Source organism: Octodon degus, unplaced genomic scaffold, assembly GCF_000260255.1.
Source record: "Octodon degus isolate 3935 unplaced genomic scaffold, OctDeg1.0 scaffold00007, whole genome shotgun sequence".
Taxonomy (NCBI): Eukaryota; Metazoa; Chordata; class Mammalia; order Rodentia; family Octodontidae; genus Octodon; species Octodon degus.
The window spans coordinates 32,471,157-32,476,262 of NW_004524583.1; the positions used below are offsets into that span (position 1 = coordinate 32,471,157).

General features: G+C 41.6%; 1 non-coding gene across 1 annotated transcript; it reads left to right on the forward strand.

The window, feature by feature from the left end:
* The first annotated feature begins 4,174 nt into the window (after positions 1 to 4,174).
* LOC111813410 lies at positions 4,175 to 4,278 on the forward strand. Its single transcript, XR_002818686.1, has one exon. It is a non-coding gene; the product is annotated as a U6 spliceosomal RNA (small nuclear RNA).
* Positions 4,279 to 5,106: the final 828 nt, after the last annotated feature.

Consider the following 5,106-nt stretch of genomic DNA (forward strand, 5'->3'; position numbering starts at 1 on the left):
CTCCCTGTTACTGCCAACAGAATTCAACCTTGTGGTAGATTTTGCTTTGTCTCTAAAATTTGATATTTTAAATGTACTTCAGAAAATGGATCAGCTTCATTACCTAATATGCAAACTTTTGCAGACTGAGACAGTCATTAAATACAGAAAAATACTCTAAAATGTATCATGTGTAAAAGTTAGCTGACGCAGACGTTGATTCTGAGTGTGATCAGAATGATGCCTGCTTATTATAACTGGTCAGTAACTTGGAGTGCTTACGGAATCCATTCTGTGGATGAAGACAGAACCCGGCACGTAAGTGTGGCTCCTGTGTGGAATTTTTTACTTGAATGGGTGCTTTTGACACTTTTTGCCAGTAAGTTGAAAACAGAATAAGGAGGAATGGAATTGAATGGTGACTGTTGACATTTTCTCAGAGTTGGTATCTTCCCTCTGGATTTTTCTAAGGGCTGATGGAAGAGCAGAGGCCAGCCCAACAAGACAGCTGTCGGAAGTGTCAACATCTGTCATGAGTAGTCAGTGTCTCTCAGAGTGCTGTTGGATCTTTAGTTTACTAAGACCTTAGACATCATAAGTACTGGTGAAGGGAGGAAACCATGAACCTGCAAGTTATCCGCTACCAGAAGTTCATTCCTTTGGCACAGTTCTCTCTACTTGGGCCTCTTTATGTGTCTGTAAATGAACAAGACTCAGTGTAGCAGAGTTGGTGTTTCTAACACAGCTAACTTGACTGTATTCCTCTCTTTTTACTTTAGCATGTCATACTCTTTCCCTTTTTTAAAAACTATAAAATAGGTGAAACTTAAAGCAATTAGGAGTTTCATTTTCAAATCACTGAGCTTTTAGAAATACCACATCAATATATCTATTCCTACCTTTTATTCATCAATGACTGTAAAAGAACAAAACTGAAAGGAAAAACTAAGACTCTTCTTCTGACCTAAAATAAGCTTAATACTTAACACTTAAGTCCTAATCAGATTCTAGGTTATTTCCCGTATTGGGTAGAGTAGAGGGAACCAGCCAACCAAATTATGATCTAGCAAGTTTAACCAGGGGTGTTGGGGGAGAGTAAACTATTTTTCAGTAGATTTGCACTTTAAAATTCTGAACTGGATGCTCTTGGAAAGTACTTCCAAAAAGCAGATGGATAAGTGTGTAGCCTGCACATAGATGTTAGAGGATCAAACCTCACCCCAGACTATTCTAAGGCAGCATAAGTACTTGCTGCCTGTTGACATAAGCAGAGTGGGGATACCTGGATTTGCCTACTCGAGTTGTCTCCATATCTTCTGCACCCACATCATCCCTCCAGAGAAGGTGCCAAGTAATTCTCCTACTCACATACTTCGTTACCTCCCCACACCCCAATTTTGAAAACAAATTTAGATGTTGTCTGCGCTGAGTTGTTGCCAAGTTCTGTTGGTTGGAAGCACTGTGCTCCTTTGTCAGCAGGAAGCGCGCGCCTGCCAGGTGCTCCCGCCTGCACGGAGAATAGATGGCTCTAGGCTCGCAGCTCCGGCGCTTCTCCCGGATGGTCAGTTATGATCGTGAGCTCCATTCCAGGATCTTTGCTTTTAGAACCAATTCCATTCCAAAGAGCATTTTAACATCTATTAATACTTTGGTAATAATCTTTTATACACAGGAATTTTGTAGCATGACTTTATGACTAAAGTTATTGTGTTAAATTATTTAGAAATATTGAGTTGCTGAATGTTATTTTGTGAGACCTGTTTTAAAATAGTAATAAATTGTGTTATTTTGTAAGAAAAGGACATTTGTGTCTTCTTGTTACATGATCATTAGTCTTAGGTGATAAAGAGTGACTCAGGCAACTTTTTTGTGTGTGTGATTTCTTTCATGTGTTTGACAACTACCATATATGCTAAAAGCTTTCCCACATCAGATACATATATAGGGTTTCTCCCCAGTGTGAGTCTGTTGGTGATTTTGACAAAAACCACTTGTGGTGAAAGCTTTGCCATGGTGTGTACATGCATAAGGTTTCTCCCCAGTGTGAACGCTTTCATGAATTTGACAATTATGATAAATATGGAAAGCTTTCTCACTTTCTGCTTACATACATAGGGTTTCTCCCAGTGTGAGTCCACACATGTGATTCACAATCTGTTTCTGACAAAGGCTTTCCCACATTGCTTACATTCATAGTTTCTCCCCAGTGTAAATTCTTTCATGTACTCTACAATTATCACAGGTATTAAAGCTTTTCCACATTACTTACATACATAGGGTTTCTCCCCAGTGTGAGTCTATACATGTGACTTACAATCTTTGTTTTTAAGGCTTTTCCACATTGCCTACAAACATAGCGTTTCTCCTCAATGGGAGCCCTTCATGTCTTTGCCATGTCTTGTGTATTCTGAAAGCTTCCCCACATTGTTTGCATACATAGGGTTTCTCTCCAGTGTGACTTCTTTTATGTGTACAACAACTATCATGGGTGCTAAAAGCTTTCCCATATTGCTTACATACAGAAGGCTTCTCCCCAGTGTGAGTTCATACATGTGACTGACAATCTCTGTGTCTGCTGAAAGCTTTCCCACATTGCTTACAGACATGGTTTCTCCCCAGTGTGAGCTTGTACATGAGTCTGACAGTCTGTCAAAAGCTTTCCTGCACTGCTTACATACATAGGGTTTCTCCCCAGTGTTCATCTCGTGTGTTCCTTTCATGTGTTCGCCAACTTGCTTTTCTAGTGAAAGCTTTCCTGCATTGCTAACATACATATGGTTTCTCTCCACTATGAGTCCTTTTGTGAACTTGACAGTAACTGTGTTGGCTGAAAGCTTTCCCACACTGCCTACATACATAGGGTTTCTCTCCGGTGTGAAGGGGAACTTCTAATACTATTCCAAAGAAATCAGCCTTAAGATGATGGAGAGGGAGCGGGCCAAGGAGAGGGAGAATGCACACGCATGTGAGAGCTTATGAAAGCAAGCTGCCAGGGCCAGAGAGACAGCTCAGCACACAAGCCCCTGCCTGGTAAGCATGAGGTCCTGAGTTCAATACCTGGCGCCCAAAAAGGAAAGAAGAGAAAAAGAAAAAAAGATGCTGTAATTTCAAAGTAAGCAGAGTCAGGAATTCCTGGTTTTCCTACTTGGGTCATCTTCTAAACTTTTTTTAGTAGTTTATTACTAGTGACAGCATCTTTGCCCAAGTTTTTAGTTTTCTACCCTATCAAATTAGTGTCTTTAGGGACAGCAGTTCACTTCTTCAGCTTACTTTGAACGCACAAGGTAAATGTTGGCTGACAGGCCCTAGCGCTGCAAACGAGTCACGCAGCAATGTCGGGGACCTCACCCTTTGCCAGCACACACTCTATGCTACCAGCCAGAATGTAATTTTCATCACAGTAGGCCTGAATGCAGCTTCTACTTCTGATCCCACAAGTAGCTATGAAGATACCTTGTTTGCTGCTAGCCTTCCTTAAAAGCAGAAAAATTTTAATTCTGAGCCTGTAACGGAAAGCCCTAATCCAGATGATAAATGGCTCAGTTATTTTTAGTTTATTATTTCTTAGAACAAAGGATGGGGGTCTAGAATCCTAACACAGTTTTATGTTGTGTGTATGTACTGTGTTACATATACGTGAGCATACACATACACAGTTGTTATATGTAAGCAGGCAGTAAGACTGTTCTTCCTCAGATGCGGTCCATGCTGCAGCTATAAAATAAATGGTTTAGGACTGCGGCTGGAGCTCAGCAGCAAGGCATTTGCATAGCACATATGAAGCCTTGGGCTCGATCCCCAGTATTATGGGGAGGGGGTACCTGATGCCAGTGGGTCCGACCGAAGCAGCAGGAACTCTGGAGTCTAATGGCCGGGGGCAAGGGGATGGCAAGTGTCCGAGGGACAACATGTTCATGTTTACTGAGGAAAGAGGGAGGCAAGAATATGGAGCTTATGAGGGGAGATGGAAGAGGACCACCATGACATGGGAAGGGAAGGCATGAGCGTAGTGAAATCTGGAAAAACACATACCAGTAGTAGCCTTTAAGCCAGGTATGGTGGTACGCGCCTGTAATCCCGGCACTTGGAAGGCTGAAGCAAAAGGATGGTTGAGAGTTTGAGACTGGTGTGGGCTACAGAGTGAGCTCAAGGCCAGCCTGAACTGCATAGCGGAGCCCTGTCTCAAAAAGACAAAGTGCTAGCTTCGGCAGAACATACACTAAAATTGGAACAATCCAGTGAGTAACATGGCCTCTGTGCAAGGGTCACAGGCACACTCATGAGGCATTCCATATTTTAAAAAAACAGGGCCAATCTGTATACACAAAATAGGATAGATATACAGCTACTTCCTCTGTTCAGTGAGAAGATTTATATTAACAGTGTTTAGACAAGATATCATATTTGCATCTTGTACTCTGAATAACTACTACGAAGACAACAATATGCAATGTATTATTGTAACTGCCCTACTAACCTGTTTTGAAACTGTCTCATTGGTATTTCTCAATAAAATTAATAATAAAAAAAAAAACAGGGCCAGCGAGATAGCTCAGTGGTCTAAAGCATCTGCTTAGGCAAGTGCAGGGACTGCTGTTCCATCTCCAGCACCACATGCTGCGCCAGCCCCACCTCCAGGACAGGCTGTGCTGGCCACAAAAATAATAAATAAAAACAACAAACCAATATTAGCCTTTATAGATTGTACAGTATGACTGTTGCATGAGGCAGCTACAATTTTAAAACTGTCAAGGTAGCTCTTGGGAGGCTGAAAACAGGAGAATCACTACAAGTCCGATCTACATAGTGAGACTGTGTAGATCCTGTACTAAAATGAAAAAATAAAAATAAAAAATAAGAAACTGGCAGGGTAAACCCCACAAAAGATGTAACATTCCCACAATTCTGTTTTTTGCTGCGGAGGCCCTCAAGGGTAGACAGCTGTAGTCACCGAATCTCTACAACTAAATATACTTTAAAGTGTTTCCATTTTGGTGTTTTCTTGGTATATAACTCCTTCTGTGAAACAAATATTCAGGGCAAGGTGCTTGGAGGTATGAGGGGGTCACACTGAATGCAACAGTGCTCTGAGTGCTCAGTGGACCAAGCACCTGCTTAGGCAAGTGC